Here is a 24,726-nt window from a genome sequence, read left to right as displayed (position 1 = left end):
ACAAAGTTACTCATATCCGGCTTGATGAGTAGAGTAAAGACAAAACTAGCATCAAAACAGGCAATGCACAAAAAAACTACAATCATATTAGCAACAAAACCGGAAGTGGGCGTAACTCACCCTAGGAATGTCGTCGACACCAGAAACAAAGTTCCTCAGATCAGAGTTGATGAGTAAAGACATTAAACTAGCATCAAAACAGGCAATGCACAAAAAAACTACAATCATGTTAGCATATTAGCAACAAAACCGGAAGTGGGCGTAACTCACACTAGGAATGTCGTCCACACTAGAAACAAAGTTCCTCAGATCAGAGTAGATGAGTAGAGTAAAGACATTAAACTAGCATCAAAACAGGCAATGTACAAAAAACTACAATCATGCTAGCATATTAGCATCAAAACCAGAAGTCGGCATCTCACAGCCTAGGAATGTCGTCGACACCAGAAACAAAGTTCCTCAGATCAGAGCTGATGAGTAAAGACATTAAACTAGCATCAAAACCGGCAATGTACAGAAAAAACTACAATCATGTTAGCATCAAAACAGGAAGTGGGCGTAACACAGCCTAGGAATGTCGTCGACACTAGAAACAAAGTTCCTCAGATCAGAGTTGATGAGTAAAGACATAAAACTAGCATCAAAACCGGCAATGTACAAAAAACTACAATCATGCTAGCATATTAGCATCAAAACCAGAAGTCGGCATCTCACAGCCTAGGAATGTCGTCGACACTAGAAACAAAGATCCTCAGATCAGAGTTGAGTAGAGTAAAGACCACTTCCGGTTATCTCACTGCTGATTTCCTGGAGCTGCTAGATTCCCTCAACCTACAACAACATGTTGATGTCCCCACACATTCCAGGGGTCACACACTTGACTTGGTGTCAAGTGAGGCCAAGCACAGAGCCCTGTGGGACACCGCAGGCGACGTTGTGGATGTGAGATTTTGCGCTGCCAAGGGTGACATGTTCGGTTCTGCCAGTTAGGTATGACGTGAACCAGTTATGAACAGTTCCTGAGAGTCCCATGGTGCATTGCAGGCGGTGAAAGAGGATGTTATGGTCTATTGTGTCAAAAGCAGCTGTCAGGTCAAGGAGGATGAGTATAGAAGGGGAACCAGTATCTGCCGTCATCAGAAGATCATTGGTGACCCTGACCAGGGCTGTTTCTGTGCTATGGCCAGGGCGGAAACCGGACTGAAATTTTTCAAACAGGTTATTCAGTTTGAGGTGATCATGAAGTTGTGCTGCAACTGTTTTTTTCCAGAACTTTAGAGAGGCATGGCAGATTGGAGATGGGCCCATAGTTAGAGAGAACTTCAGAGTCCATGGTGGGTTTTTTCAATAGAGGTCTGATGACAGCAGTTTTTAAAGTAGAAGGAATATGGCCAGTCAGGAGGGATTGGTTTATGATCCTGGTGATGAGTGGAGAGACGGCAGAGATGTTGACCTTTAGCAGGGCTGAAGGGAAAGGGTCCAGGGAACTGGTAGATGGTTTCATTTTCCTGATGACGTTCTCCACCTCTTCCCGTGTGGTAGCAGAGAAGGAGCAAAGTGGCTGGACCTTCTCAGGTAGTAGGTCGACAGTTGGAGGAGGCAACATATTCGTGATGGAGAGGTATGAACGGATATTATCAACTTTTTGTCTGAAGAAATTGATGTGCATGTTGCACCTCTGCTGTTGCACTGCTGACAGGTTCAGAGGAGAGAAATTTAAGGTCCAGGGCCAGGGCATCTGCATTGATGGTCTTCAGATTTCTGAAATGGATCTGACGTTTTGGTTTGATATGGGGGGGAGAGAAAGGGCAGCTCCATTGACACTACTTTATGGTCCGAGATGCCAAGATCATATACCTGTAGATTACTGATGGGGGCGAAGTTTGAAATGACCAAGTCAAGTGTGTGAACTCTGGAATGTGTGGGGACATCAACATGTTGTTGTAGGTTGAGGGAATCTAGCAGCTCCAGGAAATCAGCAGTGAGATAACCGGAAGTGGGCGTAACACAGCCTAGGAATGTCGTCGACACTAGAAACAAAGTTACTCAGATCAAAGCTGATGAGTAAAGACATTAAACTCGCATCAAAACAGGCAATGCACAAAAAAACTACAATCATGTTAGCATATTAGCAACAAAACCGGAAGTGGGCGTATCTCACCCTAGGAATGTCGTCGACACCAGAAACAAAGTTCCTCAGATCAGAGCTGATGAGTAAAGACATTAAACTAGCATCAAAACAGGCAATGTACAGAAAAACTACAATCATGCTAGCATATTAGCATCAAAACCAGAAGTCGGCATCTCACAGCCTAGGAATGTCATCGACACTAGAAACAAAGATCCTTAGATCAGAGTTGATGAGTAGAGTAAAGACAAAACTAGCATCAAAACAGGCAATGTACAAAAAACTACAATCATGCTGGCATATTGGCATCAAAACCAGAAGTCGGCATCTCATAGCCTAGGAATACCCTAGAGATTAGAAACAAAGTTACTCATATCCGGCTTGATGAGTAGAGTAAAGACAAAACTAGCATCAAAACAGGCAATGCACAAAAAAACTACAATCATATTAGCAACAAAACCGGAAGTGGGCGTAACTCACCCTAGGAATGTCGTCGACACCAGAAACAAAGTTCCTCAGATCAGAGTTGATGAGTAAAGACATTAAACTAGCATCAAAACAGGCAATGCACAAAAAAACTACAATCATGTTAGCATATTAGCAACAAAACCGGAAGTGGGCGTAACTCACACTAGGAATGTCGTCCACACTAGAAACAAAGTTCCTCAGATCAGAGTAGATGAGTAGAGTAAAGACATTAAACTAGCATCAAAACAGGCAATGTACAAAAAACTACAATCATGCTAGCATATTAGCATCAAAACCAGAAGTCGGCATCTCACAGCCTAGGAATGTCGTCGACACCAGAAACAAAGTTCCTCAGATCAGAGCTGATGAGTAAAGACATTAAACTAGCATCAAAACCGGCAATGTACAGAAAAAACTACAATCATGTTAGCATCAAAACAGGAAGTGGGCGTAACACAGCCTAGGAATGTCGTCGACACTAGAAACAAAGTTCCTCAGATCAGAGTTGATGAGTAAAGACATAAAACTAGCATCAAAACCGGCAATGTACAAAAAACTACAATCATGCTAGCATATTAGCATCAAAACCAGAAGTCGGCATCTCACAGCCTAGGAATGTCGTCGACACTAGAAACAAAGATCCTCAGATCAGAGTTGAGTAGAGTAAAGACCACTTCCGGTTATCTCACTGCTGATTTCCTGGAGCTGCTAGATTCCCTCAACCTACAACAACATGTTGATGTCCCCACACATTCCAGGGGTCACACACTTGACTTGGTGTCAAGTGAGGCCAAGCACAGAGCCCTGTGGGACACCGCAGGCGACGTTGTGGATGTGAGATTTTGCGCTGCCAAGGGTGACATGTTCAGTTCTGCCAGTTAGGTATGACGTGAACCAGTTATGAACAGTTCCTGAGAGTCCCATGGTGCATTGCAGGCGGTGAAAGAGGATGTTATGGTCTATTGTGTCAAAAGCAGCTGTCAGGTCAAGGAGGATGAGTATAGAAGGGGAACCAGTATCTGCCGTCATCAGAAGATCATTGGTGACCCTGACCAGGGCTGTTTCTGTGCTATGGCCAGGGCGGAAACCGGACTGAAATTTTTCAAACAGGTTATTCAGTTTGAGGTGATCATGAAGTTGTGCTGCAACTGTTTTTTTCCAGAACTTTAGAGAGGCATGGCAGATTGGAGATGGGCCCATAGTTAGAGAGAACTTCAGAGTCCATGGTGGGTTTTTTCAATAGAGGTCTGATGACAGCAGTTTTTAAAGTAGAAGGAATATGGCCAGTCAGGAGGGATTGGTTTATGATCCTGGTGATGAGTGGAGAGACGGCAGAGATGTTGACCTTTAGCAGGGCTGAAGGGAAAGGGTCCAGGGAACTGGTAGATGGTTTCATTTTCCTGATGACGTTCTCCACCTCTTCCCGTGTGGTAGCAGAGAAGGAGCAAAGTGGCTGGACCTTCTCAGGTAGTAGGTCGACAGTTGGAGGAGGCAACATATTCGTGATGGAGAGGTATGAACGGATATTATCAACTTTTTGTCTGAAGAAATTGATGTGCATGTTGCACCTCTGCTGTTGCACTGCTGACAGGTTCAGAGGAGAGAAATTTAAGGTCCAGGGCCAGGGCATCTGCATTGATGGTCTTCAGATTTCTGAAATGGATCTGACGTTTTGGTTTGATATGGGGGGGAGAGAAAGGGCAGCTCCATTGACACTACTTTATGGTCCGAGATGCCAAGATCATATACCTGTAGATTACTGATGGGGGCGAAGTTTGAAATGACCAAGTCAAGTGTGTGAACTCTGGAATGTGTGGGGACATCAACATGTTGTTGTAGGTTGAGGGAATCTAGCAGCTCCAGGAAATCAGCAGTGAGATAACCGGAAGTGGGCGTAACACAGCCTAGGAATGTCGTCGACACTAGAAACAAAGTTACTCAGATCAAAGCTGATGAGTAAAGACATTAAACTCGCATCAAAACAGGCAATGCACAAAAAAACTACAATCATGTTAGCATATTAGCAACAAAACCGGAAGTGGGCGTATCTCACCCTAGGAATGTCGTCGACACCAGAAACAAAGTTCCTCAGATCAGAGCTGATGAGTAAAGACATTAAACTAGCATCAAAACAGGCAATGTACAGAAAAACTACAATCATGCTAGCATATTAGCATCAAAACCAGAAGTCGGCATCTCACAGCCTAGGAATGTCATCGACACTAGAAACAAAGATCCTTAGATCAGAGTTGATGAGTAGAGTAAAGACAAAACTAGCATCAAAACAGGCAATGTACAAAAAACTACAATCATGCTGGCATATTGGCATCAAAACCAGAAGTCGGCATCTCATAGCCTAGGAATACCCTAGAGATTAGAAACAAAGTTACTCATATCCGGCTTGATGAGTAGAGTAAAGACAAAACTAGCATCAAAACAGGCAATGCACAAAAAAACTACAATCATATTAGCAACAAAACCGGAAGTGGGCGTAACTCACCCTAGGAATGTCGTCGACACCAGAAACAAAGTTCCTCAGATCAGAGTTGATGAGTAAAGACATTAAACTAGCATCAAAACAGGCAATGCACAAAAAAACTACAATCATGTTAGCATATTAGCAACAAAACCGGAAGTGGGCGTAACTCACACTAGGAATGTCGTCCACACTAGAAACAAAGTTCCTCAGATCAGAGTAGATGAGTAGAGTAAAGACATTAAACTAGCATCAAAACAGGCAATGTACAAAAAACTACAATCATGCTAGCATATTAGCATCAAAACCAGAAGTCGGCATCTCACAGCCTAGGAATGTCGTCGACACCAGAAACAAAGTTCCTCAGATCAGAGCTGATGAGTAAAGACATTAAACTAGCATCAAAACCGGCAATGTACAGAAAAAACTACAATCATGTTAGCATCAAAACAGGAAGTGGGCGTAACACAGCCTAGGAATGTCGTCGACACTAGAAACAAAGTTCCTCAGATCAGAGTTGATGAGTAAAGACATAAAACTAGCATCAAAACCGGCAATGTACAAAAAACTACAATCATGCTAGCATATTAGCATCAAAACCAGAAGTCGGCATCTCACAGCCTAGGAATGTCGTCGACACTAGAAACAAAGATCCTCAGATCAGAGTTGAGTAGAGTAAAGACCACTTCCGGTTATCTCACTGCTGATTTCCTGGAGCTGCTAGATTCCCTCAACCTACAACAACATGTTGATGTCCCCACACATTCCAGGGGTCACACACTTGACTTGGTGTCAAGTGAGGCCAAGCACAGAGCCCTGTGGGACACCGCAGGCGACGTTGTGGATGTGAGATTTTGCGCTGCCAAGGGTGACATGTTCGGTTCTGCCAGTTAGGTATGACGTGAACCAGTTATGAACAGTTCCTGAGAGTCCCATGGTGCATTGCAGGCGGTGAAAGAGGATGTTATGGTCTATTGTGTCAAAAGCAGCTGTCAGGTCAAGGAGGATGAGTATAGAAGGGGAACCAGTATCTGCCGTCATCAGAAGATCATTGGTGACCCTGACCAGGGCTGTTTCTGTGCTATGGCCAGGGCGGAAACCGGACTGAAATTTTTCAAACAGGTTATTCAGTTTGAGGTGATCATGAAGTTGTGCTGCAACTGTTTTTTTCCAGAACTTTAGAGAGGCATGGCAGATTGGAGATGGGCCCATAGTTAGAGAGAACTTCAGAGTCCATGGTGGGTTTTTTCAATAGAGGTCTGATGACAGCAGTTTTTAAAGTAGAAGGAATATGGCCAGTCAGGAGGGATTGGTTTATGATCCTGGTGATGAGTGGAGAGACGGCAGAGATGTTGACCTTTAGCAGGGCTGAAGGGAAAGGGTCCAGGGAACTGGTAGATGGTTTCATTTTCCTGATGACGTTCTCCACCTCTTCCCGTGTGGTAGCAGAGAAGGAGCAAAGTGGCTGGACCTTCTCAGGTAGTAGGTCGACAGTTGGAGGAGGCAACATATTCGTGATGGAGAGGTATGAACGGATATTATCAACTTTTTGTCTGAAGAAATTGATGTGCATGTTGCACCTCTGCTGTTGCACTGCTGACAGGTTCAGAGGAGAGAAATTTAAGGTCCAGGGCCAGGGCATCTGCATTGATGGTCTTCAGATTTCTGAAATGGATCTGACGTTTTGGTTTGATATGGGGGGGAGAGAAAGGGCAGCTCCATTGACACTACTTTATGGTCCGAGATGCCAAGATCATATACCTGTAGATTACTGATGGGGGCGAAGTTTGAAATGACCAAGTCAAGTGTGTGAACTCTGGAATGTGTGGGGACATCAACATGTTGTTGTAGGTTGAGGGAATCTAGCAGCTCCAGGAAATCAGCAGTGAGATAACCGGAAGTGGGCGTAACACAGCCTAGGAATGTCGTCGACACTAGAAACAAAGTTACTCAGATCAAAGCTGATGAGTAAAGACATTAAACTCGCATCAAAACAGGCAATGCACAAAAAAACTACAATCATGTTAGCATATTAGCAACAAAACCGGAAGTGGGCGTATCTCACCCTAGGAATGTCGTCGACACCAGAAACAAAGTTCCTCAGATCAGAGCTGATGAGTAAAGACATTAAACTAGCATCAAAACAGGCAATGTACAGAAAAACTACAATCATGCTAGCATATTAGCATCAAAACCAGAAGTCGGCATCTCACAGCCTAGGAATGTCATCGACACTAGAAACAAAGATCCTTAGATCAGAGTTGATGAGTAGAGTAAAGACAAAACTAGCATCAAAACAGGCAATGTACAAAAAACTACAATCATGCTGGCATATTGGCATCAAAACCAGAAGTCGGCATCTCATAGCCTAGGAATACCCTAGAGATTAGAAACAAAGTTACTCATATCCGGCTTGATGAGTAGAGTAAAGACAAAACTAGCATCAAAACAGGCAATGCACAAAAAAACTACAATCATATTAGCAACAAAACCGGAAGTGGGCGTAACTCACCCTAGGAATGTCGTCGACACCAGAAACAAAGTTCCTCAGATCAGAGTTGATGAGTAAAGACATTAAACTAGCATCAAAACAGGCAATGCACAAAAAAACTACAATCATGTTAGCATATTAGCAACAAAACCGGAAGTGGGCGTAACTCACACTAGGAATGTCGTCCACACTAGAAACAAAGTTCCTCAGATCAGAGTAGATGAGTAGAGTAAAGACATTAAACTAGCATCAAAACAGGCAATGTACAAAAAACTACAATCATGCTAGCATATTAGCATCAAAACCAGAAGTCGGCATCTCACAGCCTAGGAATGTCGTCGACACCAGAAACAAAGTTCCTCAGATCAGAGCTGATGAGTAAAGACATTAAACTAGCATCAAAACCGGCAATGTACAGAAAAAACTACAATCATGTTAGCATCAAAACAGGAAGTGGGCGTAACACAGCCTAGGAATGTCGTCGACACTAGAAACAAAGTTCCTCAGATCAGAGTTGATGAGTAAAGACATAAAACTAGCATCAAAACCGGCAATGTACAAAAAACTACAATCATGCTAGCATATTAGCATCAAAACCAGAAGTCGGCATCTCACAGCCTAGGAATGTCGTCGACACTAGAAACAAAGATCCTCAGATCAGAGTTGAGTAGAGTAAAGACCACTTCCGGTTATCTCACTGCTGATTTCCTGGAGCTGCTAGATTCCCTCAACCTACAACAACATGTTGATGTCCCCACACATTCCAGGGGTCACACACTTGACTTGGTGTCAAGTGAGGCCAAGCACAGAGCCCTGTGGGACACCGCAGGCGACGTTGTGGATGTGAGATTTTGCGCTGCCAAGGGTGACATGTTCGGTTCTGCCAGTTAGGTATGACGTGAACCAGTTATGAACAGTTCCTGAGAGTCCCATGGTGCATTGCAGGCGGTGAAAGAGGATGTTATGGTCTATTGTGTCAAAAGCAGCTGTCAGGTCAAGGAGGATGAGTATAGAAGGGGAACCAGTATCTGCCGTCATCAGAAGATCATTGGTGACCCTGACCAGGGCTGTTTCTGTGCTATGGCCAGGGCGGAAACCGGACTGAAATTTTTCAAACAGGTTATTCAGTTTGAGGTGATCATGAAGTTGTGCTGCAACTGTTTTTTTCCAGAACTTTAGAGAGGCATGGCAGATTGGAGATGGGCCCATAGTTAGAGAGAACTTCAGAGTCCATGGTGGGTTTTTTCAATAGAGGTCTGATGACAGCAGTTTTTAAAGTAGAAGGAATATGGCCAGTCAGGAGGGATTGGTTTATGATCCTGGTGATGAGTGGAGAGACGGCAGAGATGTTGACCTTTAGCAGGGCTGAAGGGAAAGGGTCCAGGGAACTGGTAGATGGTTTCATTTTCCTGATGACGTTCTCCACCTCTTCCCGTGTGGTAGCAGAGAAGGAGCAAAGTGGCTGGACCTTCTCAGGTAGTAGGTCGACAGTTGGAGGAGGCAACATATTCGTGATGGAGAGGTATGAACGGATATTATCAACTTTTTGTCTGAAGAAATTGATGTGCATGTTGCACCTCTGCTGTTGCACTGCTGACAGGTTCAGAGGAGAGAAATTTAAGGTCCAGGGCCAGGGCATCTGCATTGATGGTCTTCAGATTTCTGAAATGGATCTGACGTTTTGGTTTGATATGGGGGGGAGAGAAAGGGCAGCTCCATTGACACTACTTTATGGTCCGAGATGCCAAGATCATATACCTGTAGATTACTGATGGGGGCGAAGTTTGAAATGACCAAGTCAAGTGTGTGAACTCTGGAATGTGTGGGGACATCAACATGTTGTTGTAGGTTGAGGGAATCTAGCAGCTCCAGGAAATCAGCAGTGAGATAACCGGAAGTGGGCGTAACACAGCCTAGGAATGTCGTCGACACTAGAAACAAAGTTACTCAGATCAAAGCTGATGAGTAAAGACATTAAACTCGCATCAAAACAGGCAATGCACAAAAAAACTACAATCATGTTAGCATATTAGCAACAAAACCGGAAGTGGGCGTATCTCACCCTAGGAATGTCGTCGACACCAGAAACAAAGTTCCTCAGATCAGAGCTGATGAGTAAAGACATTAAACTAGCATCAAAACAGGCAATGTACAGAAAAACTACAATCATGCTAGCATATTAGCATCAAAACCAGAAGTCGGCATCTCACAGCCTAGGAATGTCATCGACACTAGAAACAAAGATCCTTAGATCAGAGTTGATGAGTAGAGTAAAGACAAAACTAGCATCAAAACAGGCAATGTACAAAAAACTACAATCATGCTGGCATATTGGCATCAAAACCAGAAGTCGGCATCTCATAGCCTAGGAATACCCTAGAGATTAGAAACAAAGTTACTCATATCCGGCTTGATGAGTAGAGTAAAGACAAAACTAGCATCAAAACAGGCAATGCACAAAAAAACTACAATCATATTAGCAACAAAACCGGAAGTGGGCGTAACTCACCCTAGGAATGTCGTCGACACCAGAAACAAAGTTCCTCAGATCAGAGTTGATGAGTAAAGACATTAAACTAGCATCAAAACAGGCAATGCACAAAAAAACTACAATCATGTTAGCATATTAGCAACAAAACCGGAAGTGGGCGTAACTCACACTAGGAATGTCGTCCACACTAGAAACAAAGTTCCTCAGATCAGAGTAGATGAGTAGAGTAAAGACATTAAACTAGCATCAAAACAGGCAATGTACAAAAAACTACAATCATGCTAGCATATTAGCATCAAAACCAGAAGTCGGCATCTCACAGCCTAGGAATGTCGTCGACACCAGAAACAAAGTTCCTCAGATCAGAGCTGATGAGTAAAGACATTAAACTAGCATCAAAACCGGCAATGTACAGAAAAAACTACAATCATGTTAGCATCAAAACAGGAAGTGGGCGTAACACAGCCTAGGAATGTCGTCGACACTAGAAACAAAGTTCCTCAGATCAGAGTTGATGAGTAAAGACATAAAACTAGCATCAAAACCGGCAATGTACAAAAAACTACAATCATGCTAGCATATTAGCATCAAAACCAGAAGTCGGCATCTCACAGCCTAGGAATGTCGTCGACACTAGAAACAAAGATCCTCAGATCAGAGTTGAGTAGAGTAAAGACCACTTCCGGTTATCTCACTGCTGATTTCCTGGAGCTGCTAGATTCCCTCAACCTACAACAACATGTTGATGTCCCCACACATTCCAGGGGTCACACACTTGACTTGGTGTCAAGTGAGGCCAAGCACAGAGCCCTGTGGGACACCGCAGGCGACGTTGTGGATGTGAGATTTTGCGCTGCCAAGGGTGACATGTTCGGTTCTGCCAGTTAGGTATGACGTGAACCAGTTATGAACAGTTCCTGAGAGTCCCATGGTGCATTGCAGGCGGTGAAAGAGGATGTTATGGTCTATTGTGTCAAAAGCAGCTGTCAGGTCAAGGAGGATGAGTATAGAAGGGGAACCAGTATCTGCCGTCATCAGAAGATCATTGGTGACCCTGACCAGGGCTGTTTCTGTGCTATGGCCAGGGCGGAAACCGGACTGAAATTTTTCAAACAGGTTATTCAGTTTGAGGTGATCATGAAGTTGTGCTGCAACTGTTTTTTTCCAGAACTTTAGAGAGGCATGGCAGATTGGAGATGGGCCCATAGTTAGAGAGAACTTCAGAGTCCATGGTGGGTTTTTTCAATAGAGGTCTGATGACAGCAGTTTTTAAAGTAGAAGGAATATGGCCAGTCAGGAGGGATTGGTTTATGATCCTGGTGATGAGTGGAGAGACGGCAGAGATGTTGACCTTTAGCAGGGCTGAAGGGAAAGGGTCCAGGGAACTGGTAGATGGTTTCATTTTCCTGATGACGTTCTCCACCTCTTCCCGTGTGGTAGCAGAGAAGGAGCAAAGTGGCTGGACCTTCTCAGGTAGTAGGTCGACAGTTGGAGGAGGCAACATATTCGTGATGGAGAGGTATGAACGGATATTATCAACTTTTTGTCTGAAGAAATTGATGTGCATGTTGCACCTCTGCTGTTGCACTGCTGACAGGTTCAGAGGAGAGAAATTTAAGGTCCAGGGCCAGGGCATCTGCATTGATGGTCTTCAGATTTCTGAAATGGATCTGACGTTTTGGTTTGATATGGGGGGGAGAGAAAGGGCAGCTCCATTGACACTACTTTATGGTCCGAGATGCCAAGATCATATACCTGTAGATTACTGATGGGGGCGAAGTTTGAAATGACCAAGTCAAGTGTGTGAACTCTGGAATGTGTGGGGACATCAACATGTTGTTGTAGGTTGAGGGAATCTAGCAGCTCCAGGAAATCAGCAGTGAGATAACCGGAAGTGGGCGTAACACAGCCTAGGAATGTCGTCGACACTAGAAACAAAGTTACTCAGATCAAAGCTGATGAGTAAAGACATTAAACTCGCATCAAAACAGGCAATGCACAAAAAAACTACAATCATGTTAGCATATTAGCAACAAAACCGGAAGTGGGCGTATCTCACCCTAGGAATGTCGTCGACACCAGAAACAAAGTTCCTCAGATCAGAGCTGATGAGTAAAGACATTAAACTAGCATCAAAACAGGCAATGTACAGAAAAACTACAATCATGCTAGCATATTAGCATCAAAACCAGAAGTCGGCATCTCACAGCCTAGGAATGTCATCGACACTAGAAACAAAGATCCTTAGATCAGAGTTGATGAGTAGAGTAAAGACAAAACTAGCATCAAAACAGGCAATGTACAAAAAACTACAATCATGCTGGCATATTGGCATCAAAACCAGAAGTCGGCATCTCATAGCCTAGGAATACCCTAGAGATTAGAAACAAAGTTACTCATATCCGGCTTGATGAGTAGAGTAAAGACAAAACTAGCATCAAAACAGGCAATGCACAAAAAAACTACAATCATATTAGCAACAAAACCGGAAGTGGGCGTAACTCACCCTAGGAATGTCGTCGACACCAGAAACAAAGTTCCTCAGATCAGAGTTGATGAGTAAAGACATTAAACTAGCATCAAAACAGGCAATGCACAAAAAAACTACAATCATGTTAGCATATTAGCAACAAAACCGGAAGTGGGCGTAACTCACACTAGGAATGTCGTCCACACTAGAAACAAAGTTCCTCAGATCAGAGTAGATGAGTAGAGTAAAGACATTAAACTAGCATCAAAACAGGCAATGTACAAAAAACTACAATCATGCTAGCATATTAGCATCAAAACCAGAAGTCGGCATCTCACAGCCTAGGAATGTCGTCGACACCAGAAACAAAGTTCCTCAGATCAGAGCTGATGAGTAAAGACATTAAACTAGCATCAAAACCGGCAATGTACAGAAAAAACTACAATCATGTTAGCATCAAAACAGGAAGTGGGCGTAACACAGCCTAGGAATGTCGTCGACACTAGAAACAAAGTTCCTCAGATCAGAGTTGATGAGTAAAGACATAAAACTAGCATCAAAACCGGCAATGTACAAAAAACTACAATCATGCTAGCATATTAGCATCAAAACCAGAAGTCGGCATCTCACAGCCTAGGAATGTCGTCGACACTAGAAACAAAGATCCTCAGATCAGAGTTGAGTAGAGTAAAGACCACTTCCGGTTATCTCACTGCTGATTTCCTGGAGCTGCTAGATTCCCTCAACCTACAACAACATGTTGATGTCCCCACACATTCCAGGGGTCACACACTTGACTTGGTGTCAAGTGAGGCCAAGCACAGAGCCCTGTGGGACACCGCAGGCGACGTTGTGGATGTGAGATTTTGCGCTGCCAAGGGTGACATGTTCGGTTCTGCCAGTTAGGTATGACGTGAACCAGTTATGAACAGTTCCTGAGAGTCCCATGGTGCATTGCAGGCGGTGAAAGAGGATGTTATGGTCTATTGTGTCAAAAGCAGCTGTCAGGTCAAGGAGGATGAGTATAGAAGGGGAACCAGTATCTGCCGTCATCAGAAGATCATTGGTGACCCTGACCAGGGCTGTTTCTGTGCTATGGCCAGGGCGGAAACCGGACTGAAATTTTTCAAACAGGTTATTCAGTTTGAGGTGATCATGAAGTTGTGCTGCAACTGTTTTTTTCCAGAACTTTAGAGAGGCATGGCAGATTGGAGATGGGCCCATAGTTAGAGAGAACTTCAGAGTCCATGGTGGGTTTTTTCAATAGAGGTCTGATGACAGCAGTTTTTAAAGTAGAAGGAATATGGCCAGTCAGGAGGGATTGGTTTATGATCCTGGTGATGAGTGGAGAGACGGCAGAGATGTTGACCTTTAGCAGGGCTGAAGGGAAAGGGTCCAGGGAACTGGTAGATGGTTTCATTTTCCTGATGACGTTCTCCACCTCTTCCCGTGTGGTAGCAGAGAAGGAGCAAAGTGGCTGGACCTTCTCAGGTAGTAGGTCGACAGTTGGAGGAGGCAACATATTCGTGATGGAGAGGTATGAACGGATATTATCAACTTTTTGTCTGAAGAAATTGATGTGCATGTTGCACCTCTGCTGTTGCACTGCTGACAGGTTCAGAGGAGAGAAATTTAAGGTCCAGGGCCAGGGCATCTGCATTGATGGTCTTCAGATTTCTGAAATGGATCTGACGTTTTGGTTTGATATGGGGGGGGAGAGAAAGGGCAGCTCCATTGACACTACTTTATGGTCCGAGATGCCAAGATCATATACCTGTAGATTACTGATGGGGGCGAAGTTTGAAATGACCAAGTCAAGTGTGTGAACTCTGGAATGTGTGGGGACATCAACATGTTGTTGTAGGTTGAGGGAATCTAGCAGCTCCAGGAAATCAGCAGTGAGATAACCGGAAGTGGGCGTAACACAGCCTAGGAATGTCGTCGACACTAGAAACAAAGTTACTCAGATCAAAGCTGATGAGTAAAGACATTAAACTCGCATCAAAACAGGCAATGCACAAAAAAACTACAATCATGTTAGCATATTAGCAACAAAACCGGAAGTGGGCGTATCTCACCCTAGGAATGTCGTCGACACCAGAAACAAAGTTCCTCAGATCAGAGCTGATGAGTAAAGACATTAAACTAGCATCAAAACAGGCAATGTACAAAAAAACTACAATCATGCTAGCATATTGGCATCAAAACCAGAAGTCAGCATCTCATAGCCTAGGAATACCCTAGAGATTAGAAACAAAGTTACTCAGATCCGGCTTGATGAGTAGAGTAAAGACAAAACTAGCATCAAAACAGGCAATGCACAAAAAAATTACAATCATGTTGGCATATTAGCATCAAAACCGGAAGTGGGCGTAACACAGCCTAGGAATGTCGTCGACACCAGAAACAAAGTTCCTCAGATCAGAGTTGAGTAGAATCAGGTGATGAAACTAGCGTCAAAATAGGCACTGTATAAAAAAGCTACAAGCATTTTAATTATTTCAAAAGTTAGCATGCTAGCCTGTTAGCATGTAAAATGCCTTGGCATGCTCAGATCAGGCTGAAAGGCTTGATCTAGGCATATAGCAACACCCAGATTCAGAATATGGAGTAATCTCAAAACTTAGCATGTTAGCATATTAGCATCAAAACCAGAAGTCGGCATCCCACCAGCCTAGGAATACCCTAGAGATTAGAAACAAAGTTCCTCAGATCCGGCTTGATGAGTAGAGCCAAGTGATGCAACGAGCGTCAAAACAGGCAATGTAAAAAAAAAACTACAATCATGTTAGCATCAAAACCGGAAGTGGGCGTAACTCAGCCTAGGAATGTCGTCGACACTAGAAACAAAGTTCCTCAGATTAGACATGATGAGTAAAGACATAAAACTAGCATCAAAACAGGCAATGTACAAAAAACTACAATCATGCTAGCATATTAGCATCAAAACAGGAAGTCGGCATCTCACAGCCTAGGAATACCCTAGAGATTAGAAACAAAGTTCCTCAGATCCGGCTTGATGAGTGGAATCAAGTGAAGAAATTAGCGTCAAAATAGGCAATGTACAGAATGTAGCGTCCCCGGTTGAAATGACGGTCTCTCAAACTGATGGTTCACAATCCTTTATTTAACCTTGCCTTGTGAACTCACCGTAAGAGCTATAAAGTGTACAGAAAATAATCACCATTAGTAGCTCAGACAGCAAGTTACCTTTAACACCTTTCCTTATTCCAAAACATAAATGAATTCTTTCCTTTAAGTTCTAATATCCTTTTGTTAACGTTTTCTACATAGATTATCTTTTACACGTATATTCAATTAAACCATTTTAACAATGTGTAACAGACTGGGCCACAGCCTGCGTAGTAGGGGTCTAGGCTGCCCAATCCTCCGGACGGAGAAGGTACAGCAGGATCTAGGTCCCTGTACCCTCACCAATCGCCTCCCTAGTCTGCTACATGCACTATGTGAGCAGATCGGCTAAGGCTCCAGGACTTCCCTATCAGCGTCACGGTGCCAACCTGGAGTGTAGTACTGTTGGGGATAGCGTGATGTTTAAGTACCCACACCGTACCCCCACCCCCCGACCGAAGTACCCAGCAGTAGCAGGTGAGACGCCCCTACTCCGGAGAGAGCCTAAATAATAGAAGCAGGGTAACCACTGTACACCAGGATAGGGTAAATTGAACACATAGGCAGTTTATTCTCTGTAAGATTACTAAATTATTAGATGGAAAGAACCAAAGCTCACATAAAACAAAGGACTGCAATTACCAAATTGAGTTTCACCAACCACCTAACTCCCCTCTATTAATGAAACCCCAGCCCCAGTCACCCTACTGAGCGCTCAGTGTCTAACGGTGGAGGCTTCAAGCAAGAACTCCCGTTTACCTCCGACGGGATATTTTGTACCCTTCATATAACACGTTCGTAGTAACCTTACAACAGGACACATTCATATTAAACATGCACAACAACCTCATAACAGAAATGAACCTTATTCATTTAGCACTTTATACCACTGGCACATTGTAATAATCCGTCCGATAACATCAACACTCCCATGCGAAAGTCTGTTCAGTACATTTACTTCCAAAAATGACCGCCAGAGAAATCAGGCATCCGGGCATGCAGTTAGAACATAGCGGGCCTGCCCTGCCAGGTGGTAGCGTGCGCAGAAAATGGGGTGTGCAGCAGCGATCTTTTAAAACTCCGCTTAGTGTCCGTCACGTTAGCAGAATTCTTCTACTTCTTGGCCAAGTTGCTGATCACCCTGATGTACATTCGCCGAAATAAACTTTATTAAATATCACCTGCGTCGTCCTTGGTGCTGGAGCTGATGAGTCGTCTCTGTATAGCAGGGAAGCTACCGCGATTCCTCCAAGCTCCGGTTCCCTCTGCGCGGCACCGGGAGCAGCTCTCGTCTGTCGTTCTGGTAACACACAGCAATTTCCCTTCTCCGGAGCACCAACGTGGCTCGAACCTGCCTTCAGACTAATCTGGTCCTGTGTACCGGTTGACTACATTAAGGAATTCTCCCTACTTACTCTACATCACCCGAACGAACCAAATAAAACCTCCTTTCCCCCTCTCTCTCTCCCGCCAACTCCACTGCCCTGCTATACGCAGCCACGTTACGTCGTGACGCACCGTCACACTTGCTTTTAAACACCTTCGAATCACGAAATAAACTAAAGTAAATCATTATCAAATTGTCCGTGACCTTACATGACAAATAAAACAAAGCAGCTTGTAAATTATAACCCTTTAACACGCTTAATTTATCCGTGCTCTTTAGCACCTTGTAGTGAGCAAAAACGTAGTCCATTTTACTCGGCAAAACACCTTACAACAGAAATATTAAACATATATACATTTACAAATCAACCTTCAAAACCCACCTTGTTCCTCATCAACCAGGAGCTAAAACCATCACTGGTATTTAAGAAATTAACCAAAAAAGAATCGTAATATAACTATTCCTTTTTCACGGAACACACCTTGCTTCGACTTCCATGAAGTTTTCCCGCTACTGTGCGGTTTGCAACACTGGTTTATGGCAGCTTGTTGCTCTATGTTCCTTCAAAATAAAAGCCGTTCTTTCACAATAAAAGGCATCACTCGTCTTATACAGTTAAACAAGGAATAACATTTGTAACCAATAAATGTAATAAACGAAATATTAATACGGTCATTTACACTCCCACCAAATCATTAGAGCTCAAATGGGAACCAAACGGAGTGATAATGATTTCCTAATGAAGAAATGACCTGTAACCGTTGACCTGTAAACATTACATTGTATGAAAACACAGTTTACATGACAGAATAAACCTTAAACTTCAGAATGTAATTAAACAGTCTCCAATAGCAAAACCAGTTTCTGCACTGGGCGTTCCACTACAGAAGGTTTACTGTAACATTGTCCTTTGTCCATCTTCCTTTCTCCAAAACGAAGCTTTACCTTTCTTACAAGTCCATCTTTGTCAGTTGTTGTGTCCATTACACGTGCTAATCTCCATTCATTGCGTGGCAAGTCATCCATTTTCTCCATCACAACATCTCCAACCTTCAAGTTTCTCCTTGGAGAGTGCCATTTCTGTCTTGTTGTGATGTTAGACAGATACTCCTTTTTCCAACGTGACCAAAACTGTTCTGATAAATACTGCACCTGCCGCCACCTTTTCTGTGCATAAATGTCCTCTTTAATGAATCTACCTGGCGGGGGCATGGATGACCTTGACTTCATCATTAGCAGGTGATTGGGTGTTAATGGCTCGGGACTGTTTGGATCACTTAAGTTGTCCACTGTAAGAGGCCTGCTGTTGACAATCGCCATTGCCTCATAAAAGAATGTCCTTAATGATGCGTCGTCCATTCTGCCTGATGAAAGAGAAACTGTTGAGCGCAGAACATTTCGGACAGTCCTGATTTGCCTTTCCCACACACCTCCTGTGTGGCTTGAATGAGGAGCGTGCATTTTGAAGTCGCATTGTTTCTCAGCAAGAAACACAGTAATGCGATCACAGTCCATTTGTTTCAATGCTTCTTGCAGCTCATTTTTTGCGCCAACAAAGTTACTTCCTTGATCACACCTTATCTCACTGACAGCTCCTCTGATGGCTATGAAACAGCGGAGGGCATTTATAAAGGCGTCCGTGGTCATGTCGTCTAACATTTCCATGTGCACTGCTCTGCAGCAAAAGCACGTAAAAATAAGTCCATAATGCTTGTTCACCTTACGAGCTTTCTTAGTTAGAAAAGGGCCAAAACAGTCCATTCCACAGAATGTGAATGGTGGAGCTGGATCTAAACGCTGGACTGGGAGATCAGCCATTTTCTGTTCCTCAGTACCCCTTCTGAGTCTGCGACACCTTACACATTTCTGTATAAAGTTTCTTACAGCTTTGTTGATGCTTGGAATCCAAAATCCATTTGATCTGATTTCATTGATTGTCAGTCCCTTTCCTTGGTGCTGCACTTTACTGTGGAAATGGCTGATTATTAGCTGAGTGACATGGTTACCCTTTGGAATTATCACTGGGTGTTTCAATATAGAGGAGAATGAAGCATCTTTAAGTCTTCCTCCCACCTTGAGTCCATCACTATCAAGAAAGGTATCCATTTGATACAGTTTGCTTTTGTAGGGGAGTTCCTTTCCATTTTTAAGCAACTTTATCTCCACTGCATACTCCCTGGCTTGTATGTCTTTCAGAATAACATGTTGTGCGTTTTGTCTTTCTTGTACAGTACTGTGGCTTGTTGTTTTCTCTCTCTTAGCACAGCGAATGAGGCGAGCTAGGGCTTGAGTGGCCTTGTACCATGATGAAAATTTTGTTAACCTCTCTGATAAACCTTTCTTCTCTGCTTTGAGGGTGTTCAGTGTATGTACCCTTTTGACTTCTGGATCCCCGAGTAGTATGTTTTCGCCAATTCCTGAAGCTGGAGGAACTTCCTTCTCCCACAGAAACTGTGGCCCTTTGAATCAGACTGATGTTATAAGCTCACCCACACTGGAACCTCTGGAGGCGATGTCTGCAGGATTCTGGTCAGAAGGCACATATCTCCACTGCTGAGGGAAGCTGTTAGTCCTTATCTTTTGAATTCTGTTGGAGACAAATGTGTGAAACCGACGTGCTTCATTATTAATGTAGCCTAAAACTACCTTTGAGTCAGTCCAGAAGTACTCTTCACTCTGTGTCAATCCAAGCTCGTCCCTTAACATGTTACTTGCATTAATGGAGACAACCGCAGCTGTCAGTTCAAGACGTGGGATTGTTGTTATCTTGATAGGAGCCACTCTAGTCTTTGCTGTAACTAAAGCACAATGCACTTTATCATCTTGGTTTATATGTTTAAAATAAGAACACTGGCCATAGCCATGTGAGCTGGCATCAGAAAAATGATGCAACTCTCTTTTCACTATTTGCCCAAAGTCTGTAGGAACATAACAGCGTGGAATTGTGATTTTCTCTAAGTTCCTTAAGTCACTGTTCCAATTGTCCCACACTGGCCTTAATTCACTGGAGAGGGGGTCATCCCAGCCTGAGCCTTGTTTGCAGGTTTCCTGAAGCACCCGTTTGCCTGTGAGCACAAAGGGGGAGACGAATCCCAGTGGGTCGTAAAGAGATGCGACAGTAGATAGGATGCCACGCCGTGTAGCAGGTTGTTCGTTGGGTCGAAAGAGAAATCTGAGTGTGTCTGATTCAATATGCCAGTGAATGCCTAGCGCTCTTTCAAGTTTAGAGTCATTGAGTGTCAGATCACATGCCTGCTGTGAAGGAGCACGTTCAGATGGTGGGATGCTGTTTAACACAGTTTGGTCGTTGCTTACAAACTTGTGCAGTCTGAGGCCACCTGATGCGCAGATTGTCTGAGCATCTTGGGCGAGCTGAACAGCTTCTTTGATGCTTGCAGTGCTTGTCACCTTATCGTCCACATTAAAATCTTTCATTATGAACTGAGATGCAAGGGGGAACTGTGTCTCATTTTCTTTGGCAAGATACTTTAAACCGTAATTTGCACAACCTGGTGATGATGAAGCGCCGAAGAGGTGAACCTTCATTCAGAATTCTTGGGGCTCTGTGTTCATGTTGCCATTTTTCCACCATAAAAATCTTAAATAGTCTCTATCTGATTCATGCACAAAAAATTGGTGGAACATTTTCTCAATGTCGCACAACAATGCAACTTCATGCAGTCTAAATCTGATGAGAACTCCATTTAGATTATTTAGCAAATCTGGGCCAGACAGCAGATGGTCGTTCAGACTGGTACCTTTGTACTTAGCTGAGGCATCGAAGACTACCCTCAGTTTGTCTGGTTTCTGGGGATGATATATCCCGTGGTGGGGAATATACCACCTTTCTCCTTCCTTTGCTTCACTTTCCACTTCCTCTGCTTCTCCTCTTTCTAGGACTTCATTCATAAACTGCTCCTTATGCCTTTGGTCCTTTGACAGTTTGTTTTTGAGACTTTGAAGTCGCCCAATGGCCATTTGCTTGTTGTCCGGTAAGAGTGGTCGTTCTTTAAATGGAAGTGGCATTTCGTAATATCCTTCAGTATTTTTATAAATTCCTTCCTTTAATGTCTTTAGAAAGAGAATGTCGTCTTGAGACACTGACCTGTTGTCCTTGACGTCATCCTTGAAGACTGACTCGAGAACCTTAAGTGCATCAGCTGGAGTCACTAGGGGGAGCTCTTTTACTGTTATTCTGTGAAACACAGTGCTGAAGGAGTCATTGTGAGATGATGTGGGGCCAACAATACTTCAGCCCAATGCTGTGCGGACTGCATAGGGTTCATTTTCCTCTCCTAATATTACCTGCCTCGGAGCCAGAGCCTTTGAGCAATTGTAGCCCATTAAAAGGCCAACTTCACATCCTAGATGCAGGGGAATCTCATTCACTATCTCCTTGAGATGATTCCATCGTTTTGCTGTTTCACAAGTAGGAATGTGAGAGCGGTTAACTGGTATACAGTCTTTGGTGTAAGCTGGAGGGAGTTCAATTGTTTCCGTGGAGTTGTAGCCTCTCACCTTGAGACCTGAAACACGTTTGCTTGGTACAACAGCATCTTTACCCAGCATTGTAGTGAGCCTTAATCTTATTGGAGTGGACTTTGCCTTGAGATCATTGGACACATCTTGGTCTATGAACACTGTGTCACTCTGAGTATCTAAGAGTGCATAAACAAGCTTCTCTGTACCTGGAAGTTGCTCTGAAGAGACCCATACTGGTACAATCATGGAAGTCCTGACACATTGTTCATTGTTTTCAACATTGAGAGACAGGGTAGTTGCAGTCTGCTCTGTGTTGATCTGAATTGAGTCTGTAGTTGAATTTTTCTTGTCGTAGTTGAAGTCGTGCAGACAGGTAGGGTGTTTTTTCTTGCACATTTCACACACAAGTCTGTAACGACATGCCTTTGCACTGTGTCCTGGTTTGAGACAACCATAACAGAGCCTTTTGTCCTTTATGTGTTTCCTTCTCTCTTCAAGTGACTGGACCTTAAACCGTGGGCAAACATGAAGTTTGTGTCCATTGTCTTGACAGAGCATGCATGGTAGTTTAACATTCAATCTTTGTTTTGCATTTTCTGTCTCTGTTAACACCTGCGTGTGGAGGACACTTGAGGTAGGCCATTTTTCCCTTTGTAAGTTCCTTGCAGTGGCTGTGGTGAAGTCTGTAGAATGGAGAGCCTGGAATGATGTGATTGGGTTGCATACAATCTCTGATTCAGAAGACATGAACTCAGCAAAGTGCTTTAAACCAGGAAATTTTCCATTATCTCTCATAAACTGAGTAGCTTGACGATTCCACCTTGCAGCAGCCCAATTTGGTAACTTTTGAACAAGTTTCTGGTTCTCCTCACAATCGTTGAGAATGTTTAGGCCTTCAATGTAAGGCATCGCCTCATGGCATGTTTGAATGAAATCAGCAAATGCCCTAAATCCTTTAGAGTCATTTGTTTGTATCTTTGGCCATTTTGACAGCTTTTCTCTAAACGCTTTCTGAACAATAAATGGATGTCCATACCTTTGATTGAGGCGTTCCCATGCATCCTTATACGCTTCGCTGTCATTCCTGTAGAAGATGCCATCAAGTGTTTGTCGCGCTGCACCTCCCACATATTTCTTTAAGTAGTATAGTTTGTCAGCAGATGAGATGTTCTTCTTGTCAATGTAAATGAAGCTTTCCACTCAATGAACTGTAGTGGGTCACCTTTGAACATGAATGGCTCTAGTATTGGCAGCCTGTTCATGGAGATACTGTCTTGTACTGCTTGAGTTAAATAAATGACGTCTGCTTGAGGAGGTGGGGTGGAGACTACATTATTTGTAGGAGCTTGAACATAAGTGGAAACTGCGGGGGGCTTCTGATCCCTTCTGCTATGGTCAACAGAATGAACACTCTTCTCACCTTTGATTTCCCGGTCATAAGTCATTAATCTGGCTCGTGCAGCCTTTACTTCCTTTTCAGCCTTTAATCTCTGTAACTCACGTTTCTGTATTTCAAGCTCCTTATTTTGCCTTTCCTCTAGGAGTTGAATCTTCTCCTTTTGTTTTTCCTCTTCTAGTAGCACTTCATACTCTACTTCTTTGGCTGCTAATTCTGCGGCAGCTTCTGCCCTCTTTCCAGCTATTACTGAGCTTGCAGAGCATGACTTACTGGCAGTAGAGTACTTACTGGATCGTGGGAGAGAGGAACTGTAGATGGATTGAGCGTACTCTGGATGGAAAAGCTCGCGGAGACGTAGCTTCACTTTATCACTATCATAGTCTTCTATGCCCGAGAGCCTTTCTAGTGCAACCTTGATAATGTCTCTAGTGACTGCTTCACAAGCATCTATGAGTCGTCTAGTATCACTGGAGGGAGTGATAATTTCCCTAATTTCTATATACAACCTTATGACATTATCCTTTTCACTCTCTAAAATGTCCATGAGTGAAGCAATTTCACTGTTTGTTATGTCTCCTTTTAATTGCTCTCGTGTTGCACATACTTGTTTTTTCCATTCATCATAAGCTTTGAGAAGCCGTTTTTCCTTTCTTTGAGCCTCCTCCTCCAGATAAGCTTGCATCTTTTCTGTGGGCCTCCTTTGCCGAGTGGAGCATGGACGTGCCTTTTCCTCGTCGACCTGGAGGTCCCTTGTGTTCTCTGATTCCTTTTCAGACGTTTCCATGCTATAAGCGTGGTGATGCAGATGACCATCGGATCCCAGAAGACCTTTTTTGAAGCCGTGGAGCTGAAACCTAGAAGTGGCTTTCACTGGGACGGCGGCGCTGAACGTGGTTGAGCTCTTTATCCTCTTGTGGTGAAGCTCTGCTCAGCTTGGGTCAAGCTCTTACTGTAGCGTCCCCGGTTGAAATGATGGTCTCTCAAACTGATGGTTCACAATCCTTTATTTAACCTTGCCTTGTGAACTCACCGTAAGAGCTATAAAGTGTACAGAAAATAATCACTATTAGTAGCTCAGACAGCAAGTTACCTTTAACACCTTTCCTTATTCCAAAACATAAATGAATTCTTTCCTTTAAGTTCTAATATCCTTTTGTTAACGTTTTCTACATAGATTATCTTTTACACGTATATTCAATTAAACCATTTTAACAATGCTTTTAAACACCTTTGAATCACGAAATAAACTAAAGTAAATCATTATCAAATTGTCCGTGACCTTACATGACAAATAAAACAAAGCAGCTTGTAAATTATAACCCTTTAACACGCTTAATTTATCCGTGCTCTTTAGCACCTTGTAGTGAGCAAAAACGTAGTCCATTTTACTCGGCAAAACACCTTACAACAGAAATATTAAACATATATACATTTACAAATCAACCTTCAAAACCCACCTTGTTCCTCATCAACCAGGAGCTAAAACCATCACTGGTATTTAAGAAATTAACCAAATAAGAATCGTAATATAACTATTCCTTTTTTCACGGAACACACCTTGCTTCTACTTCCATGAAGTTTTCCCGCTACTGTGCGGTTTGCAACACTGCAACACTGATGTGATTGGGTTGCATACAATCTCTGATTCAGAAGACATGAACATGTCACATCCACATGAAAATCTCACATCCACAACGTCACCTGTGGTGTCCCACAGGGCTCTGTGCTTGGCCTCACTTGACACCAAGTCAAGTGTGTGACACCTGGAATGTGTGGGGACATCAACATGTTGTTGTAGGTTG

The 24,726-nt window shown here is 43.4% G+C and overlaps 1 long non-coding RNA gene across 1 annotated transcript; it reads right to left on the bottom strand.

Annotated features, from left to right (window-relative positions):
- Positions 1 to 15,297: 15,297 nt before the first annotated feature.
- On the bottom strand, positions 15,298 to 24,519 carry LOC125706861 (uncharacterized). Its single transcript, XR_007382084.1, has 3 exons — positions 24,482 to 24,519; positions 17,426 to 17,524; positions 15,298 to 17,029 (listed from the first exon to the last, which is right to left on the bottom strand). It is a non-coding gene; the product is annotated as an uncharacterized LOC125706861 (long non-coding RNA).
- Positions 24,520 to 24,726: the final 207 nt, after the last annotated feature.

The sequence above is a fragment of the Brienomyrus brachyistius genome, chromosome 13 (genome assembly GCF_023856365.1).
Source record: "Brienomyrus brachyistius isolate T26 chromosome 13, BBRACH_0.4, whole genome shotgun sequence".
Lineage (NCBI taxonomy): Eukaryota > Metazoa > Chordata > Actinopteri > Osteoglossiformes > Mormyridae > Brienomyrus > Brienomyrus brachyistius.
This window is presented reverse-complemented; position numbering and strand designations above follow the sequence as displayed.